The 20,726-nt window shown below is 29.3% G+C and overlaps 1 protein-coding gene and 1 long non-coding RNA gene across 2 annotated transcripts in view; one reads left to right on the top strand and one right to left on the bottom strand.

The window, feature by feature from the left end:
* LOC107438946 (uncharacterized) overlaps positions 1-1,411 on the top strand; it is an 82,066-nt gene extending 80,655 nt beyond the window's left edge. The window contains exon 2 of the long non-coding RNA XR_001583463.3: positions 1,230-1,411. This is a non-coding gene — a long non-coding RNA (uncharacterized lncRNA). The remainder of the gene's footprint in view (positions 1-1,229) is intronic.
* LOC107436426 (otoferlin-like) overlaps positions 1-20,726 on the bottom strand; it is a 341,056-nt gene that overhangs the window by 286,616 nt on the left and 33,714 nt on the right. The gene's annotated exons all lie outside the window — the stretch shown is intronic.

Below are 20,726 nucleotides of genomic sequence, written 5' to 3'. Positions count from 1 at the left end.
TTTGATATTTTAATCTTTTAACTTGTTCCTGAAGGAAAAAAAATGACATCAATAAATTACAGCATGAAAACTCACATGTACTCAGTAGCATTTTTAACTATTACCATTTCTTCACGTTATCGTTAATAGATAAATCCTGTTCAATTATAGTACTCTTCGATGTACTAAGCCAGGGGTTGCCAAACTTTTTTGATCATCGACCCCTACATAATTTTTCGAAATCTCCATCGACCCCCCATAAAAGTAATTTTCTGTTAATTCAAATAAAACTCTATTAGATACTGTGTTTGTACATTTATTTTATGATTTTGAACATTTATTAAAGTAATAGTACATAGTGTAACAATAGTTTAATGAAAAATATATTAATGTTGAAATATAAATACCTTAATATTTATGAAATAATAAGTAATTATNTTTTTTTTTTTTTTTTTTTTTTTTTTTTTTTTTTTTTTTTTTTTTTTTTTTTTTTTTTGCAAGGTTCGTTATATTGGGTTCAAAATTGGTCAATTTTAACCTTAAATCCCCTCGAAACTCTACATTTAATTTATTTCTGTTCTTAGTTAAGATTTAATTTACGTGACTGAAACCGGCTTCAACCATATAGGAACTTGGAAATGCTATCATAAAAGGCTGAAATATTTCGTACAGTCTTACATATGTTTGCATTATATTTATATTTGTCCAAAATTTGCTTATTGTTAAATTTTTAAAAAGCGTCTTTACTTCAAATCCCCATAATAATTCAGCAAGCTCATCTTGCAGGTTGATGTCCAATTGCCAATTGATTGCCAATTTGAGCAGAAAAGGGCACAATAATCCAATCAGGGATGTCAATGTTTTCCAAATCAACAAAACGCAGTTTAAAATCGTCGCTCAATTTTTGAAGATTACCTGTAGATATTTCCAAGTCTTCTTTTATTTCTAATTGTCACATATCTGAAAAATACTGATAATCTTTCGACCAATCGACCCTTCCTGTTCGAATCGACCCCCTGGATCAGATCGACCCACGCTTATGTTAAACAGACCTCTGGGGGTCTATATAGACCACTTTGGCGACCTCTGTACTAAGCTAAAACCCTCATTTCGCATAGTTTAAAAAAAATCAATATACGTATTTTATAATCACTATCTACAAAAATGTCTTTTGAATAATATAAAAGTTTTTTTTTTCGTTAAATAATAAAAATACTACTAAAACGAAATTTGAAATACTTTGATTATAGGAAAAGACTTGTCGACAAAGTCATTGTCTGCCGTCCAGAAACTCAATTTATTCGATTAGAAAAAGCAGCCCAAAGAAAGAAGAATATCTTCACTATGCTAATATTACAGGGTGATTTTTGTTTTACTCTTTCATGTGTATCCAAAGAAATGTTCTAATAAAAATAGTTTCTTATTTCTTGAAGCAGTGTAAGAGAATTTCTATTCAGGCTTAGTATAAGCTTTCATGGCATGGAATAAGGTTGTAAGTATTCAGTCAAGCTGCATTTTCCTTGTAAACAGAAATCGTGTTCCGAAATAACTACAAAGTTAAACTTCTTTAAACGTTAGAATGATGAAAATTGTATTTTAAACTGGGATTCGTTTAAGAAAAATTCGCAACTTATATTTGTGCATTTTTGGAAGAAACTCGTGAGATTTTTTTAATGCTTTTATTTATTTATTTTTCTTCTGAATAACATATTTGTCATTGTATTGTTTGAAAGATTAAACTTTTGCATGCTCTGAATTTTTAAAAGTCAAATTTAGAAATTTCTGACGAAGAAAAAACATGCTTATAATCATGGGAAAAAATCCCAGCATTCTCATTTTTTTATAATCGTCTTCAATCTTTATACAATTCCACTGTTGGACAATTGCTAAGGAATAGTTACATTTTTTCGAATAGTTACTAACAGACATTGATTGATGAAATGAAACTATGTACATATTTAGTAGCGACAATATGTATGCAAAATAGTTCAGATATCCACATATCGAAAAGTAATAAAATTAAAAATTAAAAATATGCCCATCGGACGATTTTCGAACATCCCTGAAAAATTTATCTTCCTTCCAGAATGAAATAGAAATGAGTACTTCAGTAAGAAGTATGATTACCTTAAACACTGATGCACATGTGGCATCTGTTATTTATGCTACTATCGAAGAATCCCTGTGTGATATTGTCTCACTCCTCTCTCGAAACGGTTTTCAGCAGCTCTTGCACGGTTCGGAAAAGGTGTGTTCTTTGTGAGACGCGTCTGCTAAGGGCAACCCAGGAATACTCTATAGCAGTGATTCTCAACCTTTTTTTCGTTGCGGCACACTTTTAACGATTTCAAAATTTGACGGCACGCAATGAAAAAATTAGATTAAAAGTTGTACATCNGCGTCTGCTAAGGGCAACCCAGGAATACTCTATAGGATTTAGGTCCGAGGTGTACACAGTGCATACGGTCAATATCTTTACTTTCCAGCGTGTCCGATACCTCAGCGCACCTGCGTGACCGCTCATTGCCGTCCGAAAACAGAAAGTCTGAACCAACTATACCTCTAAAAAGACAAGCATGATCCAGAATGATATCTTTGCAGTACCGCTACGATGTAACGTCAACTCGCTCAAAGATGTGAAACGGTGTTCAGCCATTGAGCTTGATGTCTGGCCATACCGGCACGGCTGGGCCATACCGATCACATTCGCGAGCCTATTGTTGTGCTCACCGTGTTCCCCTCTCTCTCCACGCTAACTGGTAGCCAGGATCACTTTTCATAGTGAATCGGGATTCGTCGGAGAACATCACTCTGGACCTTAACTGGTTACCCTAACCAAAACATTCCTTGCACCAACGTAATCTTTTTCGACGATGATGTCGTTAGAGTGTGATGCATCGAACACGCTTCCGTGCATGCAAACCAACTTAGTTTTATCCCCGTGAGGTGGTTGTGGGAGAAACATGTGTACCGGTAGTGGTTGCATAATCTGCAACAATCGGCCTACGAGTGACATTTCGGTTCCCTTTCGCTACTGGATATACATACAGTCACCTTGAGGTGGTCATAATTCCTACAACGACCACCCAGCATGCTATCACATAACATCTCCCCCTTTCAACGGTCTTTTTTATTCGCACGATGACACATTTTTAGACTCCCGATACTACGACCTCATACATGTTTTGACCTGGTTTCAGTCATCTAACTGCTCGTCCACGATCGTAAGAACTCAGATAATATGCTTTATGTTTGCTCTTAATTATTACAATACCACATTGAATTTCACAGAAATAATTTCAACAACCTATGTTGTATTTTGGTCAAATATTATGAATTTGTGAATGAATAAGGAGAAGAATCTGTGCACCGCCTTTTGCACGGATTACAGGTATTGCTCTATCACGCCCTCTACACTTGATTTTATTTTGATTTACTACTTTGATTTATTAGTTGGCTGTCAAGAACACTACTTTGTATGAATCAGTTGTTCCTTAGCAATTTTCAGGCAGTGTATTAATCTATATCAGTAGAAAAAAGTTTAATATAACTAACCTGTAAAAAAAGAAAAAGAATAGAAAAAGTTTCATCCAAAGGAAAGAAAAGTTTAAAAGGAGAGAAACTTTTTGGAAAAAAACAAAAAAGAGGAGAAAAAGTTTCCGTTATTTTTCTTGTATAAACTTACTCGAAATAATTTTACTTTCTTTCTTTCCTTTTTTTTTTTTTTTTTTTTTTTTTTTTTTTTTTTTTTTTTTTTTTTTGCATATTAAGCCTAGAAATATTCGAAAAGAGAAAATCCTTTCTTTTTTTGTTAAATGGAACACATCTATAACAATTTAAAACAACTATCTAAAAAAAAATAATAGATAAATATTTGTCACATAAAAGATACTCATGGTCACTTGCATAATATAATCAAAGAAACTCTAGTCATTTCAAAAAGTAACTGTAAAACCTGTATATAGTAAATAATTTCATACCGAGAATCAATGTCAAAAGTAGCACCAAAATATTTTCGGGATTTTAAATATATACACAAAAGAAAAAGAAACCAATTATAAAAACAGGCTACCTTTAGAGTCAGATATTGGCATACTTAACATAAAACAATTCATTTATCAATATCATGTACTGATCATAAAACAACGTAAAAAGTCTAAAGTGAAACACAACGTGAATAAGGCACAAATCAAGTCCAGAAATAGGCATNTTTGGATATTCCTTCTCTAATAAAAAGAGATACCATTTTGTTTTCGTTTGCATAAGAAAGAATATCAAGCATTTTTCTTTTTTAAATTTAATTAGCCACAATAAAGAAGGAACGTTGCAATGCTACGTGCTACATTAACGACGTCTCTAGAGTAACTGAATGACTGTTCATATAGAAATCGCAGGTATTAGTCTCATACAACAACGCCCCCTATAGTTCGTTGCGATCGCGAATAAGAGATGCTACGATTTATCTAACAGTCTTCCAAAAAGCATTGGATCACAAAACAAAACATTAAAAACGAGTAATTAGTTAGTTAAAAATAATTAAGGAAAGTGCAAAATATTTTGTAGTTTCTTAGTATATATTTTAATTAGGTAAAAATTTCAATACTTAGCGAATGAGAAGTTTCTTTTTTAATTATTTCAGTAAGTAAAAAATTATTATTTCACCTCCAAACATTTTTCGATGCATTTTTTGAACAATTTATGTAAATAAACACAGATGTAAATATATGAAGAAAAAAGACTGCTGTGAGCAAATCCTTCCAATTTAAAGTTATCTTCATTCTGCATATTCAAATTTATATTTTATAAACAAAAAAAAATGATACACCCTCTGCTTAATAAACTAGTTTGTTTTTGTTAGCCATCAAATAACAAATTTAAAGCTAAAATAAACTGAAAAACGCCAATACGAAGAAAAAATTATTATCATTCGAAGATTATTATTTCCTAGGGAATTTTCTTTAAAAAAAAAGTAAATTCCTCAAAGACAAAATTTAGGAAACTAAAAAAATAAACTCGCCATTTGTAAAATTTGATATTACTTTTCATCAAATTATTTAACCCGAGGCAATGCTAGGTTGTAGTATTTTTAAAACAAAAAGAATATAATGTTTTAAAAATGAAAAAAGTACCAAATCATTAGCAGCAATAGATTAAATTTTTTAGTTTGGGTAGTTTTATTTATAAAAAAAAGTTAATTTTGCACTAGGAACTATTTTTATTAGTGACAGAAATATATGATGAATGATATAGAATTTGTATATTTCTGTAAAAATATTTTTAAAAAATTGCGGGAGTAAATCAAAATTGTCTTTCAAATGGTCAGAAAAAGAGTCAAATATAGTTTTCTGAAAATCCATTTTGTTTTTAACGGGTATTGTATAAGTTTGTCTTTCAATTTAAAACTAGACGCAAAAAAAATTAACATTAAGGGGTCCAAACTTTAGATTGCTCTCTTGACAAAACTATGGGGACCATATTTCCATGATTTTGGCAGCATCCTATATTTTGGGGGTCAGAAATTTGAATCCGTTGAAAAAAAAAGTATGTTTTATTTAGACAAAGTTTAGTTTTTGTTTTAAGTTTTTGCGTCTGATTTCGTAACTTAAAATAGCGTCATCATTAGTTAATTAGCATATTTGAGGTCACCACTTAAACCATTACGAAAGAACCTTAGAACGTGGAAATCCGATCATTTGATCAAAAGTTATTCAGAGTGGACCGTTTATTTATTTATTTACTTATTTATTTATTTATTTATTTATTTATTCATTTATTTATTTATTTATTTATTGTTTTTCAGCGCACAATATATAAGACTAATTTAATCGATTTCACTATGGTTTCTTGTATTCATTTGATGGAAAATTTATATGGAATTTTAAAAAAATCGCTTTGGAGGAGATGGCGAGATTTACAATTAAACAGCGCAATTATTATATTGCCAATGTCCGTTAAATTTAGTATAATTGTTCATGGAAAATGAATTAAATATTAGGTTTTTAAGAATTTCCGAAGCACTAGAAATTGGATTTCTTTACTTCAGACTTATTCTGATACTAATGCAGCAATTTCAAAAAAAATGTGTGTTTTTCGTTATGAATTTCGTTTTGTTTATTCATGATAATTCGTTAGTTAAAAATCATCGGTTGTTCGAGTTAAGCGTGGAAGAACTAACCCTCTATTTAACATACACACGACCTTAGAAGAATTTCACACTATTGAGCTTGGAACTTTTTAAAACGTAACGAGTTAACATTATATTCTTTTAAAGTTTTGAAAATAAAATACTGCATATTCATAAATATTACATATTTACATAAAAATAACTGTCAAAAATTAGATAAAGAATCAAAAGTTAAATATAGGCAACGTTCATAACAAAGAAAAGACAATTTCTAACAATGGGATCTAAACAATTATTAAAAATCCACAAATGGATGCCATAAAAAAAATGAAATCTCATCATTACTGAACTTTAAAAAATTTAAACCATTTAATGAACTCCTTTCATGAAAAGCAATCAAAATCAAAAGTAACGAAGCAAATAAAACTGAAATCACACTCCTTGCGATTACGTAACTTTTCAGTTGACGCTACCTTTATTTCTATTTTTAATTAGCTGTCTTTTAAAAAGCAAATGACATAGAATGGTGATGCTTCCCTAAATTCTTTAAGTAGCTGTTGAATTAAATAACAGAAAAACTTGTGAACACCCTGAGAAATACGGAGAATAAATTCCTTTTAAACTATCCGCTTCTTTAAGAAAAAAAATTATAAAAGCAGTAACCGAAAAGAAAACTCATTAAAATCGTAATAGTGGTTCAATTATTAGTTGCTAAATGGGAAAGTCTTCTCTTTCGGTGGCTACAATGACTCCGTGAATAATTTAGATTGAAAAAGAAAATTTAAAAACAATATATTTTTATTTGTTTAGAATTAAATGAACCTTTGCGTCAGATCCTAAAAGGTATTTTTAAATAATGCTGTTGTAATTACTGTTTCAGAAACGTCAGATGGCATATAATTCTATTTCCCGAGAATTTCAATTTCTTGTGGAGCAGAACATGTTTTGATGCATGCTAGGGAATGTTATTTTGATTGCTGGTTTAGAAAATTACAATTGAAACAGTTCCTTTACTTAAAAATAAACACTTAAACTAATTAATTCTTAATTCTTTCTCAGGAATTAGTCGGAAAACCATTTTATTCGATACAAACACCAGATATCTGAAGTGATAGAAGCATCCTGTTTTACCTACGTCACCATTAAGTGGTAAAATCACAGAAAAATATAAGAATTTAACTCATACCACTGCTGATAAATTAAATTTCACTAAATCGAAAATTGTCTACTAAGTTGCCATTTCTCATTTTTGATTTAAACGAGCATGGTAGTTCATGGTGATTTTCAGTTTTCTCTTACTAAACATTATAATAACATTTTTGTATGTCTGTTTCATTTTCTTCCCTCGACTGGTAAATTAATGAATGGCAATTAAAAAATAAACTCCATCGTCAAAGTACCATAATACTTTACTTTATCTCAAATTAAATGTAGTGTTACTTATACGGAGAAAACGATTTCTAGGAAAATTACTTTACTCTCTGATAATGACATTTCTGGTAAAAAAAATAAATAAAAAAAAACAAGATTCTGGTTAATAAAATTATAATATACGGTATTTAGACCATTCATTTCATAATGATTTCTTTCATATGACAATGGTTTGCCGGAAATTCAGGTTTAAAAAATTACAGTTCTTACTACCACACGTTTAGTAAACGCTATAAAACTGAGACAATGAAAACAATATTTTAATGTTATTGTTACTAAAACTCTCCAGTAAAAATTACCAAGTTGTTTGGTGTTCCTAGAACCAAAAACAAGGCAAATTTTATCATATTCCGGTTTTTTTTTCTCAGTGTACGAGGGATTTTGTCCAGAAGAATGTAGTTCACTTTTTCAAAGTACTTTAATACATATTGATACAAAAATTTGAACTTTCCCCACTTAATGTTATTTCCAAGCAACACAAATTTGCTGGAATTTAATTCTCCATTTAAGGGTTTCTTTTTTTTCTAAAGTGGTAATGCTTCATTTCTGTTAATTATTTTTCATTTCCATTTTCTCCTCATTTGCTAAATTAACAAAAAGTTTTTTAGAAGTAGTCATTTCGAATGAAATTAGCAACCCAAGCTGAACATCAATAATTTTTAATTTTTGCTTTCGTTTATTAGGAAAAAAAAGAGAAAAGGGAGCAAAGACGATCCAACAAGAGAAATAATTTGCCAATTAATGAAAAAATTAAAAAAAAAAATTCAAAAATTAACTACGGTGAAAAAACAAGGGAGCATAAATCCAATAAAAAAAATTTCCAATGTATATTTTATGATATTATTTCATTAAAAAAATAACGTTTCTTCCTCATAAAAAATCAGATGTTGAACGGTTAAAGTTGTAGTGGAGAGTGGGGTCAATTGTAACAGGGTACGATTGTAACAGAGCAAAAGTTTCGAGTGTCGGGTTTTAGATTTAGTTCCTAGGTGGCTCACAAGGTGTATTTAATAAATCTACATGTACACTCCTGCTGGCAACCATTTTTATGTACTTTTGAGAGAATTACACCACAAAAGATATTTTCACGCTACGTAAGTACTTTTTTTTTGTATTAGAATATTATATTGTAACAAAGTAATTTTGCTTAAACAAATAAAAATTATTAACCGAATATGAATGTGGACACCTTAATTAACATTTCCAAAAAAAAGATTAGTTTTGTTAATTAACTAGCATTGTTTTTAACAAATGAAGCTGAAATGGCGTCTTGGGGACGATTGTAACAATAAGTAAAGGGACGACTGTAACAGCTGAAAATAAATAATCTTATGTTTACAAACCATTACTTAACTCTTTAAGAACCACCAATAGTTTCCTATATCATTTATATTATGTTGCATGTGCATTATTTCATTTGTCACCTTTCACAGCATAAATTAAAATTTTTAACCCCTTAAAGTTAAAAGTTTAACCCTTTAGGTCTCTGCTCATTATTTTTACTCCTAAAATACCATTACTATTTTGATCAATAAAAAAATATATCACAACTATGATAATATGTATAATTAACTATGTTTTAGTTGAATTTATGAACTGTTACAATTGACCCCGTAAGTGGGGACAATTGTAACAAGTGCACGACTGTCAAAAATTGTTAATAACTAATATAATAACATTTAAAATAAGGTATTTTTTTTCTAGTAGAGGATAGTCTACTTTACTCGTCTGTCAATTAATACTAATAATATATTGGATTTTTTTTAGTTAAAAATAGTTAAGTAAAAATGTTACAATCTACCCCACTCTCCCCTACTTGTTAACAATATAAAATTATTGTTGAATATTTTAGTAAGTTTAACTATCATTATTTAAAGTAAAAATTTAAAATGCTTAAAAATTTTTAATATATTTTAGAGAAAAAAAATACGACTAATGTTTCTATGTATAGCTAAGTGATATATCGCTAAATATTAATATTTGTAATTATTTTGATTCAAATGCTTTATAGTTTATTTCCATGACATATCGTGACTATCATGCTTTACGATAAATATCAATTATCATCTATAATCTCGCAATCATTATCGACCGATAATTATAGCAAGCCAAAATATCGTGATCATTATTGACAACGATATTCATAGAATTCGATAATATCATGGTAACGATTACAAACGAAAAATATTTAATAAAATTATATATTTTATATATAGTTATAATATATATAGTTATAATATATATAGTTATAATATATATAGTTATAATATAATTATTGATTCAGAATTATTAATAAGTTAATATATTATATATATAGTTATTGAGAACAATACAATCGTGTGTGTCTAGTCAAACTCCCTCTGCAATAACTTGGTATTTATCTTTTTAAAATTACTCCTTATTTTTCTTGAAATTATAATTATTTATAATGATTAATCTTTTGATTAGTTTTTCTGAAAGTATTATCTAAAGTGAAGGGGGGGGGGAAGAATGCAATGCATCATGAAGTTTCTATAATTTCTGCATTAAATCGTTAATTAAAATTTTGATGCCAAATTTTATGAAGCTTACTCAGAAAATAAAAGCATTGAAATGTAAAAAAAAAAAAATTCAAATAATCAGTTTCTTTATATGTAATTCTGAAATTGTTCTGCTTTCTAAGCTGGCAACGAACTTAATCTTATTCCCAGAGCTCCGAAATAGGATCTCTGTCTGGTAACCAGTTCTGCTTAGTCTTCCTGAAAAGCCAAAAGAGAGAACATTTCTCTAATTAGATCGAGAAAAACTAAAGGCTTGAGAACTCTTGTTTCCAACAAAAAAAATGCAAGAAAAACTTATTATGCCCATGCAATGAAAACGAAAAGCAAAAAATATTTTGAAATTAAGGACACACTTGGGACTTTAAAGAAATAAAATCAGTTAAAAATGCAATGACTAAATTTTAAAAAAATACTTTTTTTTTCGCATAAGTTGAAATTTAGTGTATCATTTTCTTTAAGCTATTGAAGTTTTGTTTTGGCTTTTAGGAAAATATAGAATAGTTAATAGAAAGTCTGAGCCAGATATGCATGATAATGTATTATAGCATTGCAGATAATACATTAAATTATTATAGATAATTTGTATTTAAAACACTAGCATCTTACAGGAAAAGTATTACTTATCCAAAGATAATATGGATAAAAAAATAGTCATAATTTCAACAAAAAATCCTGATTCTTTTATACTTAAATCAATTGGCAAAACCAAATTGATTTATTTAGGAAACTTATACATAAACAAATTTTTTTGCTCTTAAATCAGTTGGTGATTCCAAATTAATGTAATTGAAAATTATATACAAAGACACTTGCGTTTGTTCATAAACCAGTTACAAATACCAAATGGATCTAAATGAAAAACAAAGCGAAGCCATGGTAGCTCCAGGAATAGAGCATTNTCGGAGGATCGGCGCGGCAAGAGATACTTCAAAGGAGTGAACCAGCCCTTCTATTCTCTTTAGCCCTGATTGGTCTCCCGATGAGGTGACCCTTGTCTGAAGCCCAGTGGTGACTGGTTCCTAAGAATTCGATTCCCGTTTCGCATCGACCACAGTGCTGAGGCAAAAATATCCTCATTGGTAGATCAGGGTTAGAATCTCTTTCGCATTGGGCTAATCGCAGAAAGTTTTCATTGTTCCTCTTTGTATACAAAGCAAAATACAGGTTAGTTCCATTAAAAGTTCTACGCAAAGGCTACCTCTTCCCAATGTTTGTTCCAAGTATTCCTATATCTTCTGGGTTGAGTTCAAAATAACAGGGCTGAGAAGTTTAGCATTGTCAATCGTAAACTAAGGAATGGGTCAGCTGGTTATAAAAATAATTAATACTGAAAAAACCCACAAGCAAGAGACAATTCCTTTTCTTAGACAATGCATTGGATATAAATATTAATTTTCGAAAAAACCATGGATAAAAAAAAACTGATCTTTGTAGTTAAATCAGCTATTGAGAGTACTATATTGATCTAATGGAAGAAACCAAAAACAGTACCTTCTTCTTAAATCAGTCGGCAGTATCATCGAATAAGGAAAATCAAATTCAAAACCATTTTCAAATTGATAGAATGGTAAAAAATCCCATGCAAAGGTGATTTCCTGCATGAAATCAGTTTTCAATACCAAATTGATGTAAAAGAAAATCTAAATTGGTAATTGATAGGTAATTGATGCAAAAAAAATTTTCTTTTGAAAATTTTTTTTAAGTTATCATCTTTCTCTTTCAATGAAAATTTTGATAAAATAATACACATCAATAAATAAGAATCTATATTTAAAGACTTCGAAATACTTCTTTAACTTGAGACATTCTCTTTCATTTGAATTGTTAATGAAACCACCTTTTTTTCCTAAAACAAGACTAAAGTTTCGTTAACGCAATCCTTAAATTCTTCGTATCATCATTATCCTGTGATCTCTTGATCTTTAAAAGCACGACTATCCACATTAAGATCTTTACTACAAGCTTTATCTTTTATTCGCTCTCCTCAATCAATCGTTTTCTTTCAGCTGAAATGAAGATAACAACAAACATGTTGATCTAACTAGGTTTATTTAGGATTTCTCAAAAAAAGGAGGATTTTATCTCATCACATTAGGTATGATTGTACTGCTAACTCTTCAGAGAAAAAAAATCATTTTAATTGCATGCATCATCTACCATGTCTTGTTACCAAGAAATCTATATTTAATTAAAATATTGCATAGAGGTATATCCCAATAGCTTACAATTAATTACACAAAAACTAATAAACCTGGTTCGAATCCCAGTCGATACGAATTCCGCATCCGGCTTACACCGACCACAGTGCTGAGGTGAAACATCCTCAGTGGAAGATGGATCATGGGTTAGAGACTCCTTGCCACCAGGCTAACAGTGGATGGTTTTTGCGGTTTCCCTCTCCATGTACCGCAAATGCGGGTTAGCTCCATCAGAAAGTCCTCCACGAAGGCACATTTCTCCCAATACTTGATCCAGGCTTTCCCTTGTCTTCTGGATTAGTTTCAAAATTGCAAGGCTAAGTTGAACTTTAATAGTCATAAGCCCATAATTGGGTCGACTGTTCAACGATGGTTATAAAATAAAATAAAATAAAATAAAATAAAATAAAATAAAATAAAATAAAATACGCTTATTGAAAAAGGTTTTTGTTGTTTAGATAATATATATCTAGATAAAAATATGTCTAGATATATCTAGATAAAAATATTTAAAACAAGCAAAAAAAAATACGAAAGCACTCTTTAAGAGTGCTTTCGTATTTTTCTTCAACTAATCGTAATTATAAAGCATATATCAAGAGCATAATTAAGAAATTGCATTATGAGAATTAAACATTCCTAAAACATAATATGGCTCGAAATTATAGAATAAGTGAAACAACGTTAGAATGGTGCATCAATAAGTCTCATTTATCAAAGTAACGCTTTATTTTCAACTCCCTCGAGAAAATCACTTAACTTCAAAATAGAGAAATAAAATGATTCGGAAGTTTCAATCAAGCAAAGAGGTATTCACATTTACAACTCAAACTGTCACATGGTGTGTGGCTCTACTTTGGTGAGTCATAAAATACAACCACTTCAATAAGAAGAATGCAGAAAATGTCTTTTATTTTAATGGAAAGATCGACCGCAAATCCATTGCCTTAACAGGACTACTTTCATCAAGAAAAAAAGACCCTTCCAGAAACGAGGCGCCCGGTCTTGTTTGTTTCTAGCTTCACAGGACTAAAACTTTTATTTATGATTTTATGATTTTGTAACTTAATATTAAAACCATTTAAAACAGGAAAGAAATACAGCTGTAATATTAAGTGTCCACGTGTTTTTCTTTAACTTAAATTTTTCTGTTGTGGTTTGTTACTTGTTTTGATGATCACCTACAATCTTAGAAATTTTTAGGGAAAATATATTAAATAACAGTTTAATTAAATGTTATTTTACATTTACAACCAAAACAGTCAAATAACTATAAGAAAAGATGGTATTATAATTGTCAACGCAACAGCAGAATTAAAAATTCATATTTTTATCGTCCATCATTGGATGCCTAACACAACAATGAATTCCCAATAGTTTTATAATGAGAAGTGTGTGGTGAACATCTTATGAAGGCACTTAGTTCCATAGAGCTGGGTACACTAGATACTAAAAGCTGTTTAGGGCTTTCCCATGGCCGGCTGAACGGGGTTGGGTACACCCTCTGCCATGGAGAGTTAGGAAACTTCAAATAGTGGCTACAGCAGTGACACATCATGACATACATTCCGCTCGCTTAAAAATTTTTTAAGATCTAGCGAAATAAGCAGAAAGGGAAATTTAAATTCTTCTGATCTTCTGGCTAAGCTTTGATATCAAATTTTCCAAATCTTAGCCATTGAAACAATAACGTCAAGATGTGTCCTTGCAGCGGCAGCCATATAAAAACTTTCTAACTCTCCCAAATATGGGATGAGCAAAAAAAAAAATAAACGGATCGCCATAGATAACTTTTGATCAAACTGTCTTAACTTTGCATTTTTAGGACCTGTCTTAATAGCTCAAATGCTGACCTTAAATATGCTATTTAATTAGTGCATACGATTTTTTAAGGTACAAAATCAAACACAAAAACGCATTTTCGCTAAATAAATATACCTTTTTTGATGAATTCTGATTTCTTACCAACAAATTTAAGGAGACAGCAGCAATATGAGAAATATAGTTCCAATAGCTTGGTCAGGAGAGCTGTCTATATATAGAACATCTAAATGTTAATTTTACTTTTTACGTATTTCACTATATCTCTAGAACTGTTTAAGCAAATTAAATACTTTGCACACAATTATGAAATTTGTTTATTCAAAGATAATTCCATACGAAATATAAATTTCAGAAAAATTTTACTATTTTATTTAATAATGGTTAAAAATTTTAAATTATAAGGTATACAATATACCTTTGCAATTCAAAATCAATAAAAAAATAAGTGTTTACTAAAAGTTAATTTTTGCATGGAATTATCTTTAGATACATGAATTTATAATTATGTACAAGTATTGTTTAAGTCGCTTAAAAAGCTTTCGAAATATGGTGAAATACACAAAAGGTTAAACTAACCTTAAGGGATCCAAACTTTGCACCGTTCTCCTGACCAAACTATTGAAACCATATGAGGCTACCCCCTAAATTTCGGAGATCACAAATCCGAATCAGTCAAAAAAAAAAGAGTATGTTTAATCAAAAAAAGTATGTTTTTGTGTCTACTTTCATAACTTAAAATATCGTCTGCACTTATTAGAGGTCACTCCTCCGATCCATTAAGATTGAGTCCTAGAACGTAAAGATCCGATCATTACATCAAAAGTTATTCAGAGTGTTCCTTTTTTTCATTTTGCTCACACTGTTCAACGGTGATGGTTACAGCATCCTACAACAAACCCTGAGGTCCTTAATTCGAATCCCCCTGACAGCTAAAGAACTCACACATTTTTTCCTCCACATCACTTTGAAGACTAAGCGTTTAGCTCAAAAAAGTTTGAATACATAGGGTTTACAAGTTCGATGATGACTTGTTTCGGTTCGATGATGGTTTATATATTGGTATATGTTTACTCAATTTTGAGAAACTCTTTTTAACAGAGTACCGATAAATAAAAATGTAAGTTTATTTACAGAAAGTGCTTTTTCGTGTTTGACTTCGTGTTTCGAAATCCCAGCTATCAAAACTATTAACTAACTCATAACTTGAGAAAAACCATTTATTTTCATTTCCGTTAACATTTAAGTTGAAACTAAACTATTTAAGCAAAAATCTAGTAAAAGCATATTATAATTTATTGTAAGGAAAACTTACAAAAATGTCCTAATTTAATAAAAATTAAAATGATAAAGATCCGTAAAAAATACCTTCTTCAGTAACCTTCCTACACAACAAATGCTAAAAGCTTTGATAAACATGAAATGCTTTAGTATAATTCAATAAGTAAGGTATGATTAATGATATCTTTGAAGACATGATTAAATTATATCTAAGTAAAGCACGCCGTGTAAAACTGCGCCTTAATAAATTGTACTAATTTGACAAGCATCACTCTAAGTGAGTTTCCGCCATCATACTCATAAGTACATAAAGTTCTAAATATGTTTATTCGCAACTTCCGTAAAGTTATTTCCAGGCTATACGTTCTTGAAAAGTTGATGTCTCAGGGTCATAACTTTTATACTTACGAAATCAAAGATCTTACATGCATGAGATTGCCTTGAAAGACTTGGTATTATGAGTAAATTTGTTAATTCTTTGACTCAAATCTGACAGCGGTGTCCATTCGGTTTATTTCTTTCAGACACTCTAATTACAAGCAAAAAAACTATTTGGTATTTTTAATTATAAAAAACATTCTAATAGTTACTAAGAAATGCGCTAGATTACCGGAATTGTATTTGCACTGAAATATAAAACCCAAAAAATACAGTTTGAAAAAATATTATTTTCATATTCAAAAATTTATCAATAATTGATTTCATAAATTAAAGAAATTTCAATGATGAATAACTGTTTATCTTAAATTTAAAATACTGCAAAAAATTCACATTTTAAAAATTATGGTTTAGAAGTGTGCCGTGTTTGGAAGATTTAACCATTAACGCATATAAAGACACCGGTATTTCATAGCCATAAATAATTAAAATGCTAAATATAATATTTCTCACTTATTTTGACCTAAATTAATACAAAATATTGAAAAAACATATGAAAAATATATTTAATATTCTGCTTTAAAAGATTAATCGCATGCCAAAAAAATATCTACATAAAGTTATCCATAATAAAAATCGGTATCAAAAACGAAGTCCAAAAAATTTACACAATGGAGGTCAAAAATCAATATTTAAGAGATTGAAAAACTTCATCAAGTCATGTCGAGTCATTAAAGAAAAAGGATAGATTGAAAACAACTTGTTTGAAGAGCAGATAATGATGAGTGAGAGAAGGTTAAAGGTGAAATATAAGCATTCCTTTAAGTTTCATCGGGCAATTTAAACTGCTTTTGGTATTTATAATTCCGTCTTTCTGAAAGAAAGATTTGTCGTATTTAGATAAAGTTTTTATTAAACTTAATTATTCAATTTGCGAATCCTAACTTGCTTGCTTTTCTTACTCCTTTTTGACAAGAATTATTAAAATATATATTCTGCAAATGAACGATTGCTTGGATTCGAAGTGATCGGAACTTGAAAAAAATATTTAAAATTAGAATAAATTTGTAATAACTTTCGAACAAATTACATTATCGAAATAAATTCGTGTAAAATTTCTAAATTAAAATTTCAGTGCGTCATATTTTGATGCTGTAATTGATAGGGGATAGTTTGACCCTCGTCGAATTTTTTTTATATAACTAATAACAAAATCTTAAATCATTTTATTTCATTTAACTCCTTGTACATTTTTCTACACAGTTTCGAAATTTTAAGTTTATAAGTCTTGAAATTTATGCTCAGAAAAATATAATGTAACGTAAAACGAAAATGTGTGAGAAAAATCAGGAAAAAAAGCAAAATTGCAACAACCAAATAGAAATTTCAAATAAGGCTCTTGTTAAGCTCATAGTTCATCTTTCAGCACGTCAAATTTCAACTCTGTAGAATGCAAACCGATCCGCCGATTATTTTTAATACAAGTTTGGCCGTATATCATTTTCAAACTAATTATCGAATATTAATTTTGTTTAATACCATCGTACTTCTTTCTGAATATTTCTAACACATCTTTACTGTATATTTTCTGTATTTTTACTGTATATTGGAAACATGTACATGTTCCTACATGTACATGTTTCCTATATATCTTTAAATTTCAAGTTTCAAATATCTTTATAATTTCTACATACCTTTATAATTTCAAATTAAGTCCTGCATTTTTTACGCAAAGTTAAAAAAGGCAACATTATGTTGAACACCGAAAAAGTAGGCGGCTCTTATGATTTTTCAATATACATAGACATTTAAAATCTGCTTCTCAATGACAAAACTGCATGACCTTCAAAAATTTAGTAATGTTGGCAATTTCAAGTGCTCATTACGATTTCTTTGACAAGATGATGTGTGTGTGTGTGTTTTTTTTTCTGTTTAGTTTTTATCATTCACGTGTTTGTTTCACTTGATAATGATCGCCTGCTTTGAGTGTTTGAAACATGTCGAGTTTTGTCATCTTAATTTTAGAAGCTAATGAAGTTTTTTGTCTTCTTTCAGCTTCAGTTTCATGGAAATATTCATTCCATACCTTTAAATTGGTTTATAATTAAATGAATGAAATTAAAAAATAAAGGAATGAAATCAAAAATAAAGGGCTAAGAATGAATGAAATTAACAATAAAGGGCAAAAATTATTGACTGTTCTCCAGATTTAACTGATGGATTCCTATTTTGAAGATTGTAGATAAGATCCAGATTGGTGGTCAAAAATCCTGATTCATATAGGAAAAAAAGGTGTGTTCAGAGAAAAAGACCGTTCAGAAATGGCGACACGCTTGTTAGGGTGGAAGTGGGGGGATAGTTTATTTTATGACAAGATGAAATTTGAAATATGTTCTATATAATATATTCTATATATTCTATATATTCTATATTCCATATAATCTATATTCCATATATTCTATATTCCATATAATCTATATTCCATATATTCTATATTCCATATATTCTATATATTCTATATTCTATATATTCTATATTCTATATTCTATATATTCTATATTCTATATATTCTATATTCTATATAATATAATAAAGCTTGACATGAGACTAACAGGACTGGGATATGGAGAAATGTGTGACGTCATTAATGTAAAGCTCCAAAGTACATTTGTTGTTTCTTAATGGGTAGCATTAATTAACAAAACTTACTTAGTGGTTATCACTATTTAACTTAACTTACTTAATGGTCAGCGCTAATTAATTTGTATATTTGAGATTAACCTTAGAGCCATTGAGTATATTTTTTTCACTTGAAAATGATTAACAAACGATTGCCTGTGGAGTCTTAAAATTAAATAGGTAACTAGTTTTTAAGTTATCGTTTCGTTTTTCAAAAATGTTAATAGTTTTTGATGACACAGTATTTAAAATTTTATAACAATATTAAAACTTAGACAATTCCTTTTAACTTTTATCAATTTAAATAAACACAGTTAAAATTGTGAGAAAAATATTTATAACAAATTTTAATTTTAAAAAAATATCTTAACCCGGTATTCTTATAGCATTTCTCATAGCACCAGTGGCTTCCAAATGTTTATGAAGCATGAAAATCCATTGACATACAAACAATGGCCTTTAATTCAAGCCCCATTTTAAATCACGTTTTGATCTCTTTATCATTGCCAGGTTTATAGTTTTTTTTTAAATATAGCCATTTCGTAATAAAGGCAAAGAATCCCAGCAGACTGCTTTAACACACCGTTAACTAATATTTCCAGAAATCTCTCCTCTTCAACAAATGTAATAAACTAAATTGCTGGGTAAGTGAAAATTTCTCACTGCCCTCACAAGATAGCCCTCATCAGTCACCCTCATTATCATATTTTATCGCTCAAAACATCATCCCAAAGGATAAGAACATAACATGCTCTTTAAACGAATGGTTAATTTTTAAAATAAAATTCTTACGAAGATTTATTCTGTCTTCATGTTTCGTGAATATATGCTAATTTTTACATTGTGTGTGTCTTCAGGTGAATAGTTAAATATATATATATATGTTACCGGCAAAGTATGAATCGCCGGCATTCTTTAAAATGCCTAGACATTGTATATAATGCTGGATGTTTTCAAGATAATGCTGGATGTTAGGCAAGATATGAAATATGAGAAGTATTAGATACTTTCCCTAGGCATTGTATATAATACCTTGGCATTCTATAGAATGACAAATGCTATTTAGGCAGTGATATCAGATAGAAATTTTAGCTTTTGAAGGATTTACCCTATTTTATAAAAGATGTCAGCAATATTTCATTTTTCCAAAAACAATAAAAACATCTTGCTATTAAAATGTGTATAAAAATATGAATTTAATATTCATAACAAAACATTTGGATATATAACTTTTAAGGAAAATCTCAAGAAGAATAAATGCATTTTTTTCATACTTTTCTTTCCTTTCATGGAAAAAAAGTTGCTAGCTTTAAAATACGATACCGATTATCAAAAATATTTATGAGTCACAAAATGTGTATAATTTTCGGAGAAAGTGCGTTTCCGTTTAAGTTTCGCAATTTGTTTAGCAAAAGTTAATCAACTTCTTTGAAATCCATTTTTTAACTATGTAGATAAGCATTTAATTCGTGAAGATCTGAACATTAAGACAAAATACATTAACGGTATTTATTTCGTTTACTTGCCAGTTCCCGTATCAAATATTATTGAACCTTAAAAAATATTGATATATTTTTATGTGAAATAATTACGTAACGATTTTACTAAATTTTTGCTATAGTTTATTACAAATTTGCTTATGAAAGACATAAATTTTAGTGTTTGCTTTATTGCATAATATAAGTGTCTTTTTTTTCGTAAAAATGCTATGTTTATGTATATATTCCACCAGTATAAAACTTACTATTAGTTATAAAAAACATTTTTTTCAAATTACAAATAAAATGCACGTTCTGGCGGCCTTTTTCTTTTTAATGTGAAAGCGTCATTAAAATTCACTGTGGTAAAAGATATTCATAAGAAATAGAGAACCAAGTACGAAAACAAAACGCCTCGAGAGTCGATAAAGAAAAACATTTTCGGGAAAGAATAGAAAAATAACTTTTTTTTTAGGTGAAAAATAAATATTCAAATGTTTCAGAACTTTAGAAAGTAAATAGCAGCTCTAAATTCGATTTAAAACTTTCTTCTAAAAATTATGGGAAAAGAATTTTTAAAGAAGATGCAAGAAAGTTTAAGTCTTAGGAAAGTCTTAGTATATTGAAGATGAAAAACAAAAAAATGATCCAGATGATTTATAGACAAAAAGTATTTAAAAATTCGAAGTGCATATTTTATTAATTTAATTCCTGAACCTAACAGATTTAATTGAATTCGTTTTAAAATATTTGTATTTACTCAAAGCAAATTTAGAATGCAGGTCTTGTCATTTTAAAAACTCTCATGACCTTCAAA

Source organism: Parasteatoda tepidariorum, chromosome 2, assembly GCF_043381705.1.
Source record: "Parasteatoda tepidariorum isolate YZ-2023 chromosome 2, CAS_Ptep_4.0, whole genome shotgun sequence".
Classification (NCBI taxonomy): domain Eukaryota; kingdom Metazoa; phylum Arthropoda; class Arachnida; order Araneae; family Theridiidae; genus Parasteatoda; species Parasteatoda tepidariorum.
The sequence above is the reverse complement of the archived record's forward strand: the minus strand, read 5'-3'. Positions and strand labels throughout refer to the sequence as shown.